Below are 22,576 nucleotides of genomic sequence, written 5' to 3' on the forward strand. Positions count from 1 at the left end.
GTTGACTTCCATAGCCATCTGCAGGTGTTAACACATGACTATAAAATACACCCTTGAAGTTTAAAAATGACTTGGCGGTTCCATGCATTAATGCACACCAGTAGCTATTTTTGCAATTTTATGTAAAAATAAGTTTATTTTTGCAATTTTATGTAAAAATAAGTTACACACTTATTAGCTGTGCATTCAAAATGCACAATTATTAATATGTTTTCCTAATAAAAATTACTAAAATGTCCATAATTGTGACAATTAATACACCTAATCACCATATCAATTTTTAAATTTGTTAGGGGCATAAAATTGTGGTGAACGTGCTAACATGCATAAATGTCATGGACCTTAACAGCTACCATACATTCATACATATACACTATACATGATATATATATATATATTACATTTTTGCCCCTGCCGCACCCCCGCACCCGGGTTTTTTGGAAGTGTCAAATCCCCACACCCATGTGACATAGCTAGGACTCTTATATATATATATATATATATATATATATATATATATATCATTACATATATATATATGTATATTATCTTGTTATTAAAACTTTTTTTTTAAAGCTTACCTATCCCACTACAATTGGATCTTGGATCTTGACCCAAAGGGTCCAAGATCTATATCTGAATCCATCTAACTATTAAAATATGATGTATATATATATATATATAGATTACGACACATACACATATATATTATATATATATGTCTATGTGTCTATCTATATATAAATATATATATATATATATATATATATTTTTGTAAAACCCGATAGGGGTATTTCTGTCATTTCACCTTTACACACATATCTTTGATATGCTTTCTTTTTTCTTTCTTTTTCCTTTTAGTCTTTTTCTTTTTTGTTTTTTTAATTTCTTTTTTTATTCATTGGAGAGGGGTCCACATAGAGTCGTTGGACCCCTCCAACGGTCATAAATATGACCGTTGGAGGGGCTCCAACGACTCTATGGGAGCCCCTCCTTGGGTCCCTTGCTGTGTATAAATAAGGGGCACAGCCCCATGTATTTGTCAAGCTTCTAGTGAAGCATTCAATGAAGTGAAATATATTTTTTTATCTCTTTTTGTGCTTGACCACTTTTGTGGTTTATTTTGCCCTTTAGTGGCCTCTTGTGTATGTGCGTGCTTCCGTGCTTTCGCTTGGAGACGTTGCTCTTTTCATTTGGCACTTCATTACATGGTATCAGAGCCTTGGTTAAGAAGGCTTCATCGGATTCTCCCTTGACAAGTAATACCTCTCCTCTCTCTTGTCTTATAATTTTTCTCTTCTAATGGCCAACAAAGATGCAAAGATCGATCTCTCATTCAAGTTGGATGGGACCAATTATCGCATGTGGGCGGCCGCTATGGAGAATAATCTCAAAGGTAAAAAGCTTTGGGGTTATGTATGTGGAACCATTCCGGAACCACAACTAAAGTTAACTAAATTTGAAGGAGGTGAAGAAAAAGCTTTGAATGAAGAAGAAAAGGAAAAGGCTATTCTTGATTACTCTTCTAAAATGAAAGATTGGGAAAGTGAACATGCTAAAATCTTAGCATGGTTCATGAATAATGTCGAATTGAAGATTTGTGCAAATCTTGCAAAATTCAAAAAGGCTAATGAAGCATGGTTTTTCATGAAAGGTATGTACACTCAAAGGGACCTTGCTAGACATTTCTTTTTACAAGAAAATGTAAGAGCTACCAAGCAAGGTGATATGAGCATTAGGGACTACTATAGTGCCCTATCCTCTTTATGGGATGAACTTGTTCTTCTCGAACCGCAATGGGAAGGGAGTGCTATTGCTATGAGACAAGAGCAAATGGAAAAAGAGAGGTTCTTTCAATTTATTCATGGGCTTTGTCCCGAATTTGAACAACTTAGAGGATCTCTACTTCATAGGGCCTCTACTCCTCTAAGCGATATTTTGGTCGATTTATGTCAAGAAGAAACTCGCTTGGCCTTGAAAAGAGATGTTGATGAAGTGCATGCCGTGTCTAGACCCGGCAACAATGTAAGACCATATAAACCACTACATTTTTGGAAGAATAATGGTGGTGGAGGAAGAAAAATCATTTGTCATAATTGTAATGAACCGGGTCATATTCGTCCCGATTGCCCTGAATTCAAGAAGAAGGTGGCTTCCGTGGGAGAAACTCCTCCAATCATCAATGAAGATTCTAAGAAGGATGGTGACATAAAGGATTCCATCGCTCATCTAACCGAAACTCTTCAACAATTTATGAAGATGAACGCCTCTACATCATCATCCTCACCTTCCACTTCCGGTGCCGCCATCTCTTCTTTCCCAGGTATGACTTCTTGGATTCTTGATTCGGGTGCCTCTTTCCATATGACTCCAAATGCATCGCTTTTATCAAAACCAAGTCTCAATAAATTTAAATCATATGTATCCACCGCCGATGGAACATCTTTAAATGTTGAGGGTATTGGAAACCTAGAGAAAATTTATGACCAAAACAAAGAATTTTTTGTTCCCAAAATCCGGATCATCCCAAAACTTAATTTAAATCTTTTTTCCGTCTCTCAAATTACCGATTTTGAATATAATGTCTCGTTTTCACCAACCCATTGCTATGTGCAGGATCTCCGGTCCGGGAAGCGGATTGGGCAAGGCCATAGAAAGGGGACCTTTACTATATGGATTTTTTGTCTTTGCCATCCAAATCATTTTGTAATCATGTTCAATCCAAAGATATTGAGACTTGGCATAAGAGACTCGGACACCCTAGTATTTCCAAATTGTACCTTTTTCCATTTTTGGAAAAATTTTGTAATACAAATACATTTACATGCAATGATTGTATTCTTGGGAAAATCCACTCTCTTCCATATTCTCATAGCAATTTTGTGTCAAAAAGGCCTTTTGAACTTGTGCATTCCGATGTATGGGGACCGGCACCCGTTATGTCCAAAGGAGGCTTCTCTTACTATGTTTTTTTTATTGATGATTTTTCTAGATACACATGGATTTATATTATCAAAAATAAATCCGATGTCTTCACTAATTTTAAAGAGTTTCACGCTCTTGTTCAAAATCAATTCCATCACAATATAGCCATTTTTAGATCCGACTCAAGAGGAGAATACATGTCTAAAGATTTTCAAAATTATTTTAAAACAAATGGAATTTTACACCAACGATCTTGTCCTAAAACTCCGCAACAAAATGGTCTTGCGGAAAGGAAACATAGGCATTTAATCGAAACCACAAGAACTCTTCTTGTGTCTAAAAATGTTCCTAAAAATTTTTGGGCCGAAGCTCTTCTTACCGCAACATATCTTGTGAATCGTATGCCCTCTTCTTCTTTGAAAAATGTTTCACCCTTTGAAAAATTATTTAAAATTACTCCCGATTTTAATAGACTAAGAATCTTTGGATGCAAATGTTTTGTGCTTAGTCAAGGACAAGATAAGTTGTCACCTAAAGCTATTGAATGTGTGTTCATTGGCTATGGTGAGAATCAAAAAGGCTATAGATGCTATGATATTCGAAACAATAAATTATATGTATCAAGAAATGTAAACTTTATTGAAGAACAAAATGGTTTTGATATCCACACATCTAATGAAGACATCGATTATTCTTTTCTATTTGACTTAGCTCCTAGAATCGAGTCTCCTAAGGATATTACTTGTGATACTAGTTGTGATGGAATTTCACATTATAATGACATACCACAACATGATAATATTTCTCAAAATGAAAATCTTAATGATATAAATGTTTATACCCGGCGGATAGGAAATGAACATCAACCTGCTATTGACAGATACTCTCAAGACTTCTCTTTAGAAGAATCTATTGACAACAATCTACCTAGGAGATCTTCTCGTACTAGTAGGCCACCTCAAAAATTTGTGTCCTATGAATCCTTTTCTCTGAATTATAGGGCCTGTCTCATGTTAATACATTCGTATCACGAACCTACCTCATTCAAGGAAGCTAAAGATCACCCACATTGGGTTGAAGCTATGAAAATCGAATTAGAGGCTCTTAACAAGGCCCAAACCTGGAGCATTATTCCTCAACCTTTAGGAAAAAAAGCAATTGGGTGTAGATGGGTATATAAAGTCAAAACCAAATGTGATGGGTCTCTTGAGAGATACAAAGCCCGTCTGGTTGCAAAAGGCTATGCCCAAGAATATGGGATTGATTATGAAGAAACCTTTGCTCCTGTGGCCAGAATGACTAGTGTACGAACCTTAATTGCTTTAGCATCCATCAAACAATGGCCTATATACCAACTTGATGTTAAAAATGCATTCTTAAATGGAACTTTATGTGAAGAAGTTCTTATAGATCCTCCGCCGGGTCTTGAAATTGGGAAAGGTAATATTCTAAAATTAAACAAAGCACCAAAAGCTTGGTATGATCTTTTTAGCAAAGTAGTTCTTGATAATGGCTTCTCCTCATGTTACACTGATACTGCTTTGTTTGTTAAATCTTCTAATGAGTATATAACAATTCTGTTATTATATGTTGATGATATGATTATCACAGGTAATGATAAGAAAGGTATTGATCTTATTAAGAATATTCTTAAGAAAAAATTTGATATGTCTGACCTGGGTTTTCTAAGGTATTTCTTAGGAATTGAAGTTGCATACTCCCCCAAGGGGTATGTCCTATCTAAAATGAAGCTTGCCTCTGACATTATTGCTAGGTCTGGGCTGACTGATGACAAAAGGGTGGAGACTCCAGAAGTGATTAATGCCAAGATGAGAGTCAATGATGGCACTCCCTTAGCAGATCCCACGCCTTATCGTCAATTGATTGGATCCTTAACATATTTATCTATCACCAGGCCTGACATTTCTCATCAGTTCATAGTGCAAGCCAATTTCAAACTGCCCCTACCACTACTCACATGGCAGCAGTTATGAAAATTATCAGATATCTAAAAAATTCCATAACTAAGGGAGTGTTCTTATCCTCTTCTTCACCTCTTACTTTACTTGCGTATACTGACTCTGATTGGGGGGGTAACCCCGATGATCGTATTTCTACCACAGGTTATTGTGTGTTCCTTGGGGAATCGCTTATCTCCTGGAGGTGTAAGAAGCAGCGTAAAGTTTCTCTCTCGTCTACCGAAGCAGAATATCGTGCGATGGCCACTACCACAACTGAGATTATATGGTTAAGAAGTCTGCTTAAAGATATGGGTGTCTCACTCTCAACTCCTTCAAAGTTGTGTTGTGACAACAAGAGCTCCATTTATATTGCTAGCAATCACACTTTTCATGAACGGATAAAGCATATTGAGATGGACTGTCATTATGTTCGAGATGAGTTCTTACGAGGCACCATTCAACTCCCATATGTTTCTACCGAATATCAGTTGGCGGACTTCTTCACAAAAGCTTTGCCTTCGCCTCGCTTCTACTTCCTCCTTAGCAAACTCTCGGTGATTTCACCGTGCGTTTGAGGGGGGGTGTTAAAATATGATGTATATTTATATATATATATATATAGATTACGACACATACACATATATATTATATATATATATATGTCTATGTGTCTATCTATATATAAATATATATATATATATATATATATATATATATATATATATATATATATATATATATATATATATATATTTTTTTGTAAAACCCGATAGGGGTATTTCTATCATTTCACCTGTACACGCATATCTTTGATATGCTTTCTTTTTTCTTTCTTTTTCCTTTTAGTCTTTTTCTTTTTTGTTTTTTTAATTTCTTTTTTTATTCATTGGAGAGGGGTCCACATAGAGTCGTTGGACCCCTCCAACGGTCATAAATATGACCGTTGGAGGGGCTCCAACGACTCTATGGGAGCCCCTCCTTGGGTCCCTTGCTGTGTATAAATAAGGGGCACAGCCCCATGTATTTGTCAAGCTTCTAGTGAAGCATTCAATGAAGTGAAATATATTTTTTTATCTCTTTTTGTGCTTGACCACTTTTGTGGTTTATTTTGCCCTTTAGTGGCCTCTTGTGTATGTGCGTGCTTCCGTGCTTTCGCTTGGAGACGTTGCTCTTTTCATTTGGCACTTCATTACACTAACATCATATGGATGTTGGATCTCTGCCCAAAGGGTCCAAGATCCAATATTAGGATCGTATCACATCAGCCACATATATATTATATATATTAAATCAATTTAATTAAAAATTTACTTTTATTTATTATATTTTTTCAAATTTTAAAACTTTCAATATTTTCTCGAGTTTTTTTCTAGAAAAGCAACTTTTTTAAAATAACGTCCCAAGAAAAACGTTGCCAAGAAATTGTCGAGAACTATATCAGTGGCTATGTCAGGATTATTAGATATGTGAGACACATTATGGAATGTTTTTTTCATCATTATCTGCCCGAAAAATTAGAGCATATTGCGATGCAGACTTTGGAGGGTCCTCTCAGGATCGTCTCTTTACTACAACATTTGTATTTTTTATGGGAGTTCCCTGATTTCATGAAAGTGTAAGAAGCAAAAGAGGGTTGCATTTTCCACAATTAAAGCATAATATAGAGTTATAACCCAAGTTACAACAGAAATTATTTGAATAGGATGGTTGCTGGGAGAGCTGGGGATTTCAAATTGTGGAAAAGCTTTCGGCATTGTGATAATATGAGTGCTATTCATATTACTAAGAATATGGAATTTCATGAGAAGACAAAACATATTGAGATAGATTTCACTTTACAAGAAGAGATGATAATGAAATATCTCTCTCGAGCATGTGATCTTTAAAGAGCATATTGCAAACGTACTAACTAAGAGTCTAGCTCCTTTACAATTTAAGGCATTGCTTTTCAAACTTGGGATGATGCCTCTTGTATTATTTCAAGTTTGAAGGGGAGTGTTAAAATGTGTTTTACTAGTGTTGTAATATCTTATTGTAAATTGTATTATGTATAGGGGTATTCTTGTCTATTGATGTAATTCTGTTGGAGTCAAAGTAAGATGGATCAAATGTATTTTAATTAAGATAGGAAGTTACTAGTTGGGTTGCCCCTTTTTAAGAGTTGTATGACTGTTTTTTGTCAATGAAGTCTCTCTCTCTCTCTCTCTCTCTCTCTCTCTCTCTCTTTGCTCTTTACTTTGATAATGTACAATTAGAAGTCCTTCAAATCAACAAAATAGGCGCCCTAACCATAACCAATACTCTTCTGACCCAAAAAAAACAGATTAGACCAACTTAGAGGTATCAACAACTAATGATTTGATCAGGCTAGCAGAAAGCCCCAAAATCTGGTCACTATAGGAGGTGCAAACCAGAAAACACTGAAAAAATCACCAAACCCGATTCTTCTCGGATTGCCAAGATTCTTGATTTAAAAAACACATAAAATCAAGATCAACCAAAAGCCTTCCTCAGATCATGGAAAAGCCACCAGATGTATGTCGAAAGCTGATGCCAGTAGCACAAACTTTGAGGCAGACTTCCAACACACAGAGTGACATCTCCTTCCAAAATAACTCTCTCATGGCCTCTTCCAAGCTTGGATATGGCTCTCATACCATATCAAAGCAAAGAAAAAATGGAAAACAAGAGAGAGTGAGAGAGGCCAAAGAGAAACTTCATTCATGAAAAAATCGAAGCAGGTTATATGTCCCCCCCCCCCCAACACGCAAGTGCGTATTCGGGGGTCCGAATGAGCGCCGCGTATATAAGCATGTGGGGCTCGTATCCCCGTGTGTGTCGGCATCACTTAGCGTCGGAGCTCAGTGTTGTTGCAAAGACTTAAGTACCCTTTCCAGTCATGAAACGATGATTCAAGAAAATGACAAAAATGTCCTCCATCCAGAAAAGGGAGGATGATCTTAACTCTTCAAAGTCCAAACGTTTTGTTTTCGTCCTAAGCAATAAACTCTTATGCTGCCGCCGGATCACCCTTTGACGACGCATCGTCTGCTGTAACAGGAGCTCCTTTTGACGACACACCCTTTACCATCATCTGTTGTCGCTGGAGCACCCTTTGCCATCGTCTGCTGCCGCCAGAACAACCTTTGTCGTCGTCTGCGCAGTGAGAGCATCGTTGAAACCATCGATTGCATCTACCTTCTCGGTGTTTCCCCTCCACTGTCGGATTACCAAAACTCCGATGGTTTCGGTGAGTTTCGTGTAAGATTTCGTTATGTAAACAAATTGATTTGTAAATCTGAATGTTAAATCTTACAACTGGTTGTACTATTCATGCTAAATAACACCTATTTTCATACTAAAATAAATCGATTTGTACCTATCCACCTTCTGGGCATCGAAAAATAGTTAGCAAGATTTGTTCTTATGAAGACCAAACATTACAATGATATGTACTTATGAAGGCTAAATTTCTTAACGATTTGCACGTTTGAATACAGCAATGATTTATACATTTAATGCAGTAGTGATTTGTACGTTCGATGCAGCAACGATTTATACGTTTGAAGCAGTATCAATGTGTATTTATGATTTATGAAGTTACCATAATTTGTACTTATGTTTGCTAAATCGTACAACGATGTTTACTTATGAAGCCCAAACGTTACAACGTTATGTACTTATGAAGGGTGTGATTTCTACAACGATTTGTACATTTGAAGCATGAACGATTTATACATTTAAATCAGTAACGATTTGTACGTTTGAAGCAACAACAATTTATACATTTGATGCAGTAGCGATCTGTATTTATGAAGTTACCTCGATTTGTACTTAAGTTTGTTAAATCTTACAATGATGTTTACTTATGAAGCCAAATATTGCGACGATTTGTAATGTTGGTGATTGTGTAACGAATATGATAATTTGTAATAATATATACTTGGAGAGGCGACGGTAACATATAATGATATGGTTAAATTTATGTGTTGTGCAGGTTAGCAATAACTAAAATTCGTAAGACAAGAAAGCCCCCACCGTTCGAGGAGATGACTACTGGAGAAGTGATCTGCCAATCCGATATATATGAGCATTATGAAACGTACCAAAATATAATAAAGATTGAGAATGATAAAGGCAGGGACAAAGTGTTGGAATTTTATAAAGTGAAGCCTAATCCATTAGATATTGAAGATGAAAATTAAAGGAAGAAGGATGAGGAAGAACTAAAGATGAAGAAGAAAGATGACGAAGAGAAAGAAAAGCAAAGGAAGAAGGAAGAGGAGAATGAAAAGCAAAGGAAGAAAAGGCAAATGAAGGAAGAGAAGACAGAAAAGCAAAGGAAGAATAAGGAGGAGGAGGAAGAGAAGGAAATGCAATTGAAGAAGGAGAAGGAGGAAGAGAAGGAAAGACAAATGATGAAGAAGGAAGAGGAAAGGCAAAGGAAGAAGAATCAGGATGAGGAAGAGAAGGAAAGGCAAAAGGAGAAGGAAGACGAGGACGAGGAAGAGAAGGAAATGCAAAGGAAGGAGGAGTACAAGAAAGAGAAGGAAAGCCATAGGAAGGATAAGGAGGACGAGGAAGAAAAGGAAAGGGAAAGGAAGAAGCTTGGAAGAGGAAGAGAATGAAAGGGAAAGAAAGAAAGAAGTAGAAAAGCAGAGAAGGAGGCGAAAGAGCGAAGAAAGGAAGAAATAGAAAAGCAAAGGAGGGAGGCGGTAGAGCGAATGATGGAGCAACAAGAAAGGCAGAAGAGGGAGGGGATAAAGAGGAGAAAAGTGTGACCAAGGTAAGTAAATCGCTCCTTTCTGTGATGATTTACTGTAATAGGTATTATTATGTATAGCGATTACTATGATAGTGATTACTATGTATAGTGATTATTGTGATAGCGATTACTAATGTATAGTGATTACTGTGATAGCGATTACTATGTATAACGATTACCGTAATAGCGATTAGTACATAGCGATTACTTTGATATTGATTATAGTGTATATGATTACAATGATAGCGAGTGTACAACGATTATTATATATAGCGATTACTGTGTACAGCGACGTGTAGAAGTACAAATGAAACTAATTGTGATTTGATACGAATAATATGTTATTTTGTATTACAGGAAGGTCAGAAGAGAAGTAGAGCACTAGGTGAAAAGCTCAAAGGGCGGTGTGAGTGGCCTATAGTTCTGTCATGGTATGGACAACTGAGTGAATATCAGACAGACCGATTACAAAATATGCACTTTGGCGGCCTTCTAAACCAGCATTATTTTGAAACGTGTTGAAACACTATGACCCACCTGGTCAATAAGTGGAATCACAAGACGAACACATTCCAGTTTGATGGTTTTGAGATCATAATGACCCTAGAAGATATGGCGTGGATTACGGGTCTTAAGTGCCATGAAAGTGTTGTCCTAGCACAAGATTCAAACTATAACGCAAGGGACAAGTGCACGGCCCTTCTAGGAATGTCGATGGAGGACTGGGGTCAATGTATTTCTGGTGGAAGCAATTTCACATCGATAAAAGTTTCTTCCTTCCATAATAAATGGGAATGTCGGTCTGCTATATGTGCATCTGAAACAGCTGACCAAGAGTTGTGCGACTTCATTCTTTATTTTTTTAGACTTACTTTATTTTCGAATTTTTCTGGTTCGAGGTTAAGTTACCTGTGGCTGCAGTTCTTAGAAGACTTAGATGAAGTCGACAACTATGCATAGGGGTGCTACTATACTCCCACACTTATACAATCAACTTTACCGTGCGAGTAAGGGTACAAAAACCGTTGGAGAGTTTGGTCATTTGTCTAGGTAATTATTTATTACATATTTAGTAGTTGTAGACTAAGATCGTTTAAGGTTATAGTCTTACTAATATATTGTTTTTGTAGGCCTGAACGTAGGGAGCATATTGTCGCCTTGTATCCTCAGTGTGGCTCTGCGATTTGTGGTTTTTCCAAGATCGGCCGGTGGGTTACAATAAATATCAAGAAGAATAATGTTAAGTTCATTTTAGATGGTCTGTAATTAAATGAGATAAATGGTTTAAATTCGTTTACAATCGTTTTAGCATTTATCATTCATTAGTATAAATCGTTGAAATGTTTAGTATTCTTAAGTAATCATCGTTGCAGGATTTTGTCTTCATCAGTACAAATCATTATCGCATTAGCATTTAGCATTCATTAGTATAAATCATTCTAATGTTTAACATTCTTAAGTAATGATCGTTGCAGGATTTTGTATTCCTTAGTACAAATCGTTATCGCTTTAGCATTTAACTTTCATTAGTGTAAATCGTTGTAATGTTTAGCATTCTCAAGTAATGATCATTGCAAGATTTTGTCTTCGCATTATCACTTTAGCATTTAGCATTCATTATTGTAAATCGTTGTAATATTTAGCATTCATTAGTGTAAATCATTTTAATACAAAGCACTCATCAGTAACAATCGTTGTAATATATTTAACACTCGTTATTATAAATCGCTTTAATATTTAGCATTCATTAGCATGAATAATTATGTTTATACCTAAACCACAATCTCCAATGTACAGGTTGTGTGGAGACCGTATGGAGATGGGGAGGACGAGGACCAAGAGGTTGTTGTTGAGGCTGCGAGACTGTCTGGCTGTGATATTTGACTGTTTAGCAAATCTAAATCCGAGTTGCAGCATGGTAGTCGAGTTCTCTTACAAGCTGGCTTGGGATAGTCGACCTCAAAGCAGCATGTGGTAGTGAGAAGGAAGATGAATAGTGGTGGGGTCAAGAACGTGAATTGACACGAACGCTTCAGGAAACAATTGGATAGCTGGAACAAAAAAGGTGTTTGTGCCATAGCATATGATTATAAAGAACGACAATATGACCCCAACTATTTCAAAAAATATTGAGAACCCATGCGTCGAAATATAGAGATTGAAAATAAGCAACGTGAAAGTAAGGTCCCTCCTATCCCCCAGCAAGTTGTCTCCCAACATAGAAATAGCATTCATCATGTCCCTCTGGCTACAACTACGATTCCCTCAGTTGCAATACACGGTGAGGAGCCAACACAACTCATAAAGAAGAAGGTAGTCTCCGCCACAAGTAAGGATGGCAGTGGGGCGGGGCGGGGCAGGGGACAAGGTCTCCACCCCCTCCCCGCCTCAAGATTAGAACCTCCATCCCCGCCTCCATCCCCGACGGGGATGGATTTGAACCTTCACCCCCGCCTCCATCCCTGTTTCACGTCCTCCATCCCCGGTTCAAACGGGGATGAGGCGGGGCGGGGCTATTGCGGGTAAAAGTGGTGGGGACAGGGATGAGGCGGGGATCGTGGCAGGGACGGCGCGGGGAAAAGTGTACGTCCATCCCCGCCTCCATCCCCGTCCCATACCCTTCATCCACGGTCCAAATGGGGTGAGGCAGGGCGGGGCCCCGCTTTACCCCGGTCCACTGCCATCCCTAGCCACAAGGTTAGAGATGTTCGATAGGGAGAATAAGGAGTTCCAGAAGCAAGTACAAAATTTGGAGAGATAAATGTGATCACAATATGATACACTGGTAGAGATGATTACTAGTGGTTTTAATAAGATTGAGGCCACCGAGGAAAGAGAGTCCACCAAGGAAAAGAAAGAGGTGATTTGTGTGTCATAGTCCATCTGAGTCGTCAAGTGCCACTGAATAAACATTATGTGATTTTTGTATCCCGATAATTATTTGTTGTAATTCTATAATTCTTTTTTATAATGTAACATTCTATAATTGTATAATTTTTTTTTAATAAGTGCAACACACAAGTGTCACTGAACAAATCGTTGTAATGTTCGGCCTTCATAAATAAAAATCGAAAAAGCGTTTAGCGTTGTGTATTGTGGAAATTATGATTTGCTTTTACGAGCTTTGTTTTTCAATCGTGATTCACATAATGATTGATAAAAGATCCTGATTGGCTTCTAATCAATTATAATTCTTTGTTGTAACGTAACATTCTATAATTATATAATTCTTTTTATAACATATCGCAATTTGTTTTTTATAGAAGAAGTATTCTATCACGATTTGTACAGCCACCGACATAAAGCGAAAATGATATGTCTTATCGCGATTTGATTTTATGAGCTTTGTCTATGTGAACGATATGTTCTATCACGATTTACACAACTAGCTTGGATCAATTCATGCGAAAACGATTTGCTTATATGAGCTATGTTTTTTCGAAATGTATGTCATATAATGATTTACAGAATGACTGATATAAGGCAAAAATGATTTGTATTATGAAGATCTTATCTCGATATTCTATTTTCTATAGTGATTTGCAAATGAAACGACGTTTTTTAATTTAAGCGCAATGTAATTTATTTATTTATTATATACTTTGTGTGCGCTTTTTTAAAACGAGCGGGATTTGAAATGACGTTTCCTTTATAAATGAATGACACGTCGCACAAATTCAGGAGGGTGTTACTTCGCTTTGCTTCGTGAGTAAATAACAGACGAACCAACATTTCCTTTATAAACGACGTGTTCGGGGGCCGAATATATAACCTACTCCATCGCAAATGGGGTATCAATGGCAAGGAAGGAGACGACGACAGTTACACGATCAGCGACGGTGAATCAGGCATATATTTTATAAACCTCATGACGAGTATCTTTAAAATTTGCCTCTTTTATATCATATATTTGATTTATTTTGAGTACTGTAGAAAGGAATTGCAATATAATGCGACAGATCATTCATTGAATATTCTGCTAATGTCAGTGGAACATCCACAAAAAAAGATGCCCGAAAACTCAGCAAAGAGCTCCAAGAGAACATGAATAGACTGCGAGATGAATTTGTAGAAAAAAACACTATCAGTAATTTTGTACGTATGAAACTACTATCAGTTATACATTTACGTATGCCATGGATATGTATATTAACAAGTGCATATTTGTTGCAAACAGACTATATACAATTTCGTCATGTATATTCAAAACAACGCAATAATCAATACTAGATGCGTCATCAGCCCTTATTTCATGGTATATTGGTTCTCTTATATGTTTATTTTCTTTTTTATTTACTCTTGTTGCTTCATGTTTTAACCTTACTATTATCATTGTTTCGTTCAACAGAGTTTCATCCACCGATTGCCATACGTCACTGGATTTCAAGATGGACTACAATACTGAGGTAACGATGATCACTGTAGAGACTTTTGGTCAAGTGAAAAGGTAAATGAAGAAACTTGTTGTTCAAGGTTTGTGAGGCATAACAATCCTAACACGATTTCTACTATCGATTTGTATGTTGATTCTTAATATCAATTTCTAAGCTATCATTAGGAATTTCTATATCGATTTGTAAGATATTTTTATCATCGATTTGCAGATATTGATTCCTATATTATGGTGATCGTCTAAGCATTGGGTCTTATACGTGATGGATTTACAAAAACAACTATGGTGCGATAACTCATTGGACTTTAACACTGGTATGGAACGTGACATTATGCATTTAGTAAGTTTCTATTTATAAGTGGATTGTATCTTGTACGGTGACCCGAAATTTACTTGCTTTTGCATTAACCACAGGTGAGATTCCTCAAAGACGTCTTGGGTGTCGATATTAGCGAGTGGAGGTTTCACTGCGCACTCGATGCTCCTTTACAAAATAATGATGTCGATTATGGTGTATTTGTAATGAAGTATATTGAAGCAATATACAATGGACAAGAACCTAATTTCGACGTTGTATGTTCTACACTTAAACATGTTTTATTATCTTATATTATTGGGGACTCAATTTCTATATTGGTCTCAGATTACCCTTTTGTTGCAGGATGATATACCTGGATTCCGTACAAAACTATGCAAAAAATTGGAGTTTTTAATTGCGAAAGAGAAAAAAAACCTAGAAGGCAACGAATGACGCGAGCACCCCAGGAGTAATATGATGTACAGAGATTTATAACAGATTTTGTAGACTGTGTATACAAATTTTGTAAGACTGTGTATACAAATTATGTAAATCTCTCTGGGTTAAAATAAAAATTCAACAATTACCCTGATTTGAAGAGGAATGTTGATAACTACTGATAAATGTTGATATCAAGAGGAATGCTGATATATACTTCTAGAATGGAAAGATCTATGTTTTTCATCCTTTTACATAGGACACTATGTAAATTAATGTGGTTGTAAATCGCGCTGATGGGCTACATGATAAATCGCTTTTACTATACATGTCAATAAGTTAGATTGTTATCTGTAGCAAAGGCAAATCGTTGTCTTCGACATAGACGTCATTGTGTAAATCGCTATAGGACATTATATGGTATAACGATTTATATAACATGTTGGAAGAAAAAAAGTGTTTTGTATTTACAACGATTTTTATATGTGAAGGCTAGATGAGACAACGATTTTTACTTTTAATACAGTTTATTTACAGAATAATTTTTTGTGCAACAATTCAAATACAGTATATGTATGTGAAGGCTAGATGAGACAACGATTTATACTTATAATACAGTTTATTTACAGAACAACGAATGACGCGAGCCCGCCAGGCATAATATGATGTATAAAGATTTCAAATAGAATTTGTACTGAATACAAATTTTGTAATTGACTATGTATACATATTGTTGAGTGCATTCTTGTTTAATCAAATACAAAATATGTACATCTATCTCAATTCAAATACAAATTCTATACATTGTACTTCTAATTGTACTCATGTAAGTTGTGTTTAAAAGGCTAACTTTTACCGCGATTTGCAAACATATATAATGCGATTTTCATCAAGTTGTGGCTGACATAGACGTCATTGTATAAATTGCGATAGGACACTATATGGTATAACGATTTATATCAAGGTTTTAAAACCCGTGACTCGAGACTCGACTCGTTCTTTATTGACTCGTGACTCGGCGGGTCAACTCGGTGACTCGGACCGGGTTTTGTTAACTTTTGATTTTAAAAGAAAAACAATTTATAATTTGTCTCAAACCATGTTTTTCAGTAAACAAGAGATCCTTGGGTTGTGTTAAGGCATGTAATCACTGAAACTGGGAGAGAGATGTGACTCTTTCTTAGGTTGCTTTTGAACTGATAACAATTGGCATCAACTAAATTAGCTTGGTTTTTGCTTGTATTACTTCCTGGGTTTGTCATTTTCTAGTTAAACCATTCATAGAGAGCAGTAGCATTGAAAAATGCATAGGCTGATCTCTGCCAGACTATCTCACAGGAATATTCCCAACTTACTAGTTACCCTTGTGTCATGCCCCCTTATACAGTATTCTTAATGAAAAATTGAACAATAATGGCATGCCATGTGTCCTTTTTGTTGTCCATGTGACCATATATAAATGTACATCATTGACAAATGAACAAAGGTCATTAAAAGCAACTAATGTTGTAGCAAAAAACTCTAGGATAGCCTGCTAAATAGCCTTCAAATTTCTTTTTTAGACAAAGGACTATGGAGTAAGTTGAAGAATAACTATGGTGTAAGTTGGAAAATATGAAATTAAGTGGCATGACAAAAATTCTCGAAAGAGATGCAACATATAAAATCCTGGTTGTTCACTCCCAAACAGAGTTAAAACTCTTTTCCCTATGAACACTGGCTCCTAATTTTGTTTCTTATGAATTAGCGAGGATTTTGTATTTTGATGGTTCTGCGCATTGTCAAGCAATCAAGAACTTATGTGAAGCTCTGTTGACATTTGTCTTATTGGTCGAGATTTATGGAAACGATATAAATCCTCTCTTGAGTGACTTCTAGCTACTGGCTACCACAAGGCCAATTACCAGTTTCCAACATATACTTAGTTCCTTAATTTTATGCATCTGATAATACATGATGAATATTATAGTTGATTATGCTATGATAGTGATACCTAGTACCTGTTACGAAGTTAACACACACACAGGGAAGATCCAAGAGCACACATACCACAAATCCAATGAGCACATCAGTCCACCAAATCAGCCAACACAAGGACACACTCACAAGAGACCCTAAGGGTCTGTCTGATTGCTTGTCCAAGATTGGACAGACCCTTAGAACACAACAGACAAAACATATGTTCTGTCTGTAACAACCGTACTTCGTCCCATGTTTGTTTCAACTCAAATAAAAAATCAAATTTCAAATATCCCAGAACTCGCCCGAGTCAGGCCCGAGTCAGGCCCGAGTCAGGGCAAGCCGAGTTTGCCTTGCCGGGTTGACTCGTTGGAGAGCCAAGCCGAGCCGAGTCAACGAGTTTTAAAACCATGATTTATATAACAAGTAAATCATCATAGGACACTACATGGTATAACGATTTATATAACATAGACGGTGTTCTTATACCATTAGTAAATCGCGATAGGAAACTACAAAAGCGATTTACTAATGGTATAAAAATTAAACTACAACAATTTAACAGTGATCATACACAAGTAGTAAATGTAACTCATCGGCGTGGTTTACAACCACAAAAATGTCAGCGATAGCGATTTACCAAATGGGAGAAGTCAGTAAATGCTATATTAGTTAGCACTCCTTGTACAAATCGTCATCACACGTTTAGCATTCATAAATAAAAATCGCACTGAAAGGAAAAAAGTGTTATGTATCTACAACGATTTGTACATGTGAAGCCTACATGAGACAACGATTTTTACTAATGGTATAAGCACTGAACAACGGCGATTTACCACTGGTATCAAAACTGTAGCTCTGTAGGCTAGATGAAACAACGATTTATACATGTGAAGGATACATATTACAACGATCGATCTTGAAATAATCACTATTTACAATGATTTTTACAGTGTGATTTCAATTACACAAGTCAATTATCACGGAGATTTATTAAGTTACATCAAATTACAAAATTCACAAATCACGTAGGTTTATTATGTTGCATCATGTTAATACAATTATGTAGTTATAGAATTCACAAGTGATTCCTGTGTTTCATTGCTCACTTTTGAATTGAACTGGGTCAACATGACACAGAGCAATATAAGACACTACATTAAGCTTAACAAGAAATGCAAACATCCTCCCAACATTGATTACATACCAAAAGACTTGTAAAACTGATGTCATCGTTCCACTCAAACTGGTCGGGAGGATTGAAGGTTCCAACGTTGTAGTGCACGTCTGTAGGGTATTGCTGCATGTTGAAAATTACACAAGTTAGATATTAATAAGTTGCACGTAATGCAATTTACATGAGAAGTACAAACTACATATTTCCCATTTGAAAGTCTTCCTAACACCATTCTCGCTGAACAGCCTTGGATTTTCACTTGACTTCTTCCAACCTTCCTTAGAACAAACATGTCTTTCTCACCACGACACCCTTTGCATTTTTTGACCAAGAATACCTTCTAATACTGAAGTCAAGTTTTAAGGCATAATCATTGTAAAATTTGTATGCAACTTCCTCATTATTAAACTGCATTCTTTCTACGGAAACAGAGTCAAGTGCACTATCATGTACATTCTGAGTGTCTGCACCTTTATAAAGTGAACTGTCATGATCGTCTACCTCATTATCGAATTGCATTTCTTCTACTGGAACATTCAAGTCAAGAGTGAATCTAATGCTTGCACTCTTCTTATCATGTACATCATTAGTGCACATGTTCACTTCTTCACATGCGTCATTAGTACAGATGTTCACTTCTCCATAACTTTTCAATGATTAAGATACATCATCTTCACTGCAGCCAGATGATAAACTCACCACTGTCATAAGCAAGATATCAATTTGCGTTAGCCAGCGCATACGTTTACTACGATTTATTCAAGATGTATATAACAACGGATAATGAGCAAGTCAAAGAAACGATTAAATGAATCACAATATAAAAGCAACAGCGATTTGTTATTTGCTTATACTATGCATCGAGTTGTTATTTACCATGTAAATAAAAGAAATGATTTATCATATATGTGTTTTAACGATAGTGATTCACGTGACAACGATTTAATTATATTTACGACGTTGTGAAGCGATTTCAATAGAAATCACTAAATGAGCAGCGATTTGAATACGCAAATTACCACCGCAAGCGCGCAACAATGTAAATTCCGCATACACACATTTTAAAATCATACTACAAATATCTTACAAATCGACACTAGAAAACACATAATATCTTACAAATCGATATACATATCACATAATATATTACAAATCGATACGGCAAAATAGCATAATAGCTTACAAATCGATATTAACAAACAAAACAATATCTCACAAATCGGTAGTATGTTACTATAACCGCGATTTGTGTTACATTGCATATACTGAGTGAATAGACGATATAGGATGGGGTAGAGGCCCTTCCTCGCATCTGTTACCAAGCATTCTTGTCAGCAGGCCCCAACGTCTTACAAATATCTTCAATTTTCCAACCGTGGAAAAGCCAACATCCACCTGCAATAACAAAACAACGCCTTAATGGCACTCACGACGACATACGTTCTTCAACAATAGCATGATGACATGGAAAGGTACTCACGACGCCTTAATGGCACTTGTTGGAATGTTTATACGTCATTGCTTTTTTTCTATACTGCCTAACGAAAACGAAGAAGAAGAGAAAACTATAAAAAGAGATGGCCAACAAATCCCCCTATGATGCCCACCAATGATCGAACGAGTCAATCGATTTATAGTTATCTCCACAAGGAACGAACCCGGGAATGTTTTGTAACACAAGGTAGGAACAAGAAGGCGACAATGTGTTGTAACACAAGCTAAAAACCAATGCGGAAACCTGGACTCGCGGGAATGTGCAAAGCTATTTACGGGAGGACATTTCCGTCAAACGCATATCTATCTTTTTTATATGTTATTTATCTTTTTTATATGTTAGTTTATTATAAAATCATCATGGGTAACATTGGCATATGAATTGTCGTGGGTCCCAAGATATTCCTCCGTACACACCCGAACACACGAATTTGTGTTCGGGGGCGAACACATAACCACCTCTCTGAAAAAATAGTGGTACAACTCTATAAAAGGGGCAAATCGACTAGTAACTTCCTATCTCAATTAAGACAAATTTGGCCCTCTTACTTTGACTCCTACAATAGAATTATATCAATAGACAAGAATGCTCCTTTAAATAATACAATATACATTAAGAGATTACAACACTAGTAATACACATAAGAAACACATCTTAACATACGTAAAAAAAAAAATCTAGCTTTGATAATTTGGTAACCAGAAAAATTGGAGTTGAAAAGGTTGTGGTGGTAGTGGTGTTGATGGTGGTGGTGGTGGTGGGGTGGTGGTGGAGTTGGTAATGGTGGTGGTGGTGATAAGCATGACAGAGGTGGTGATGACGAAAGAGGTAATGGTGGTGGTAGTGGTGATGGTGATGGTGAAATGGTGAAGTGATTGTGGTAGTGGTGATGATGATGGTTGTGATGGTGATTATGATAGTTGTGGCGGTGGTGGTGGTGGTGGTGGTGGTGGTGGTGGTGGTGGTGGTGGTGGTGGTGATGATGATGATGATGTTGGTGATGGTGGTAAGAGAATAAGTAGTTATGGAAAAAAAGGCCCCTCTCTGTTTTTGAAAAAAGGGGTGATTTCTCATCAAAATTATAAAAACTCATTTGAAAAAATAAAGTTAAAGATCCAAACACCAAAACTAACTATTTAAAATAAGTATAAATGGCATGAAACTATTTATAAGACAACTAAACAGCAGGATAATATATCTCTTCCTCGCTTTTTTTTATAGGCCTCTCTTATTTGTACACATAGACAAACATTTGTTTTGTACTCAAAGGAAGAAAAGAATACTGAAAATTCATACTTCGTAAAATTGTTTGTAGTATCATTTACATATAGTATTCAATCTCAATTGCCACATCAAGAATATTAGCTAATTAGACTAAGAACATCGCTGCTAATCATGCAACCATATCCCTAATATATTTTTCTATGTCCCATCAGTAAAAGCCTTTACGTTCTTCCAGCCCTTCATTGTGCGAAGGCATGTGAAATAGTTAAGAGAGGATTAGCTTTCTTTAGACGCAATTCAACGCAAGCAACTATAGCATCTGTGTTTGAAAAAGTTAAGATGGAAACGATCGAGTCAAGTGGGATGCCAACAGAATGGATTGTTTTCAAACAGCAATGTGATATATAAGGGGAAGAAGATGCTCAGAACGAATTCATTGTGCATAAGATAATTGGGAGGAAAATTAAACATCACAACGTACATGCTTTAACTAAACCTCATACCAAATGAAGATTCTAATGCATTTAAGCAATCATTGAGACAAAAAAAAGGCAAAACATCTTTCAACACATGCAGTTGCACACACCCACGCACAATAACCACCAAACAGTGGCGAGGTTTCGTGCAGCGGGAAGGCAATGGTGGTAGTGCAGAATCGGTGGTGGTGAATAAGATGGGCGACGGTCACCCGGGGGGTTGAGATTGCCCTATGCCACTTATGGAAGAAGCAACATGTTCCCCCTTCTTTTGCTCAGAGAGAGAGAATACCAATTCGGTGGAGACGCGAGGAGTAATGCCTGTGCCGAGTAACGTTAGGGTTAGGGTTTCGGTGAGGGAGAGAGCAGAGAGTGAGGTCGACCCGCCTCGGCGACCCGTATCGAATCAGTTTGCGTCCCCAACCATTTCGGTCGTCGTGAATCGAGGTTGTTTCAACTTTCTCTGAAGCAGGTTATATGCCCCTCCTGAAGATGCACAATTTGCTACAGTGCGTTTTCGGATCCGAATGAGCGCCACCTATATAAGCTCGCGGGGGCTCGTATTGTCGGCATCACTTAGCATCGTAGTAGTTGTAAAGACTTAAGTATACTTTTCGGTCAAAAAAATGATGATTAAAGAAAAGAACAAAAATATCCTCCATCTTGATAAGTGAAAGGTTTGAGATCTTCTATCTAGAAAAGTGAAATGTTGGTTCAAGAATGATGTTAACTCTTCAAAGTCCAAACGTTTCATTTTCGCCCTAAGCAATAAACTTTTGCATCATTTGCTGTAACAAGACCTCTCTTTGATGACGCACCATTTGTTGTTGTTTGCTGTCACCGGATCCTCCTTTGTCGTCGTTTGCTTCCATCGAAGCACCATTTGTCATCGTCTGTTGTCGTCAGAGCACCATTTGTCGTTGCTACTTTCAAACAACCTTTGCCTTCATCTGCTACCGTCAGAGCACCTTTTGTCGTCATCTGTTATCGTCAAAGCATCCTTGAGACAACAATTTCGCAGTGGCAACATCGTTGCCACCATCGGCTGCATCTACCTTCTGGGTATTTCTCCTTCACTATCGGATTACCAAAACTCGTATCGTTTTGGTGAGTTTTGTAAGGTTTTGTTATGCAAACAAATCGATTTATAAATCTGAATGTTAAATCTTACAACTAGTTTTACTATTCATGCTAAATAACACCTATTTTCATACTGAAACAAATCGATTTGTACATATCCACCTTCTGGGCGTGGAAAAATAGTTAGTACGATTTGTTCGTATGAAGCAAAAATGATTGATACATTTGAAGCAATAATGATTTAATAAAATTATCATAATTTGTACTTAAGTTTGATAAATCGTAAATCAATGTTTGTGCATAAAGCTCAAATGTTACAACGATATGTACTTACTTATGAAGGTTGTGATTTGTACAACATTTTGTAAGTTTGAAGCAACGATTT

General features: G+C 36.7%; 1 protein-coding gene across 3 annotated transcripts in view; it reads right to left on the bottom strand.

Moving 5' to 3' along the window:
* LOC149829968 (acyl-CoA synthetase family protein) overlaps positions 1–21,570 on the bottom strand; it is a 142,369-nt gene extending 120,799 nt beyond the window's left edge. For 2 of the 3 annotated variants that reach the window (XM_090016196.1, XM_090016202.1), the window contains exon 1: positions 21,404–21,570. The gene's annotated coding sequence lies outside the window, so the exon portion shown is untranslated. Of the gene's footprint in view, positions 1–21,229 lie in introns of all 3 variants that reach the window. The other variant, XM_090016200.1, reaches the window with a different exon arrangement.
* Between the last annotated feature and the right edge of the window lie 1,006 nt (positions 21,571–22,576).

This window comes from Nuphar pumila, chromosome 8 (assembly GCF_984573655.1).
Source record: "Nuphar pumila chromosome 8, dmNupPumi1.hap1.1, whole genome shotgun sequence".
NCBI classification, from domain to species: domain Eukaryota; kingdom Viridiplantae; phylum Streptophyta; class Magnoliopsida; order Nymphaeales; family Nymphaeaceae; genus Nuphar; species Nuphar pumila.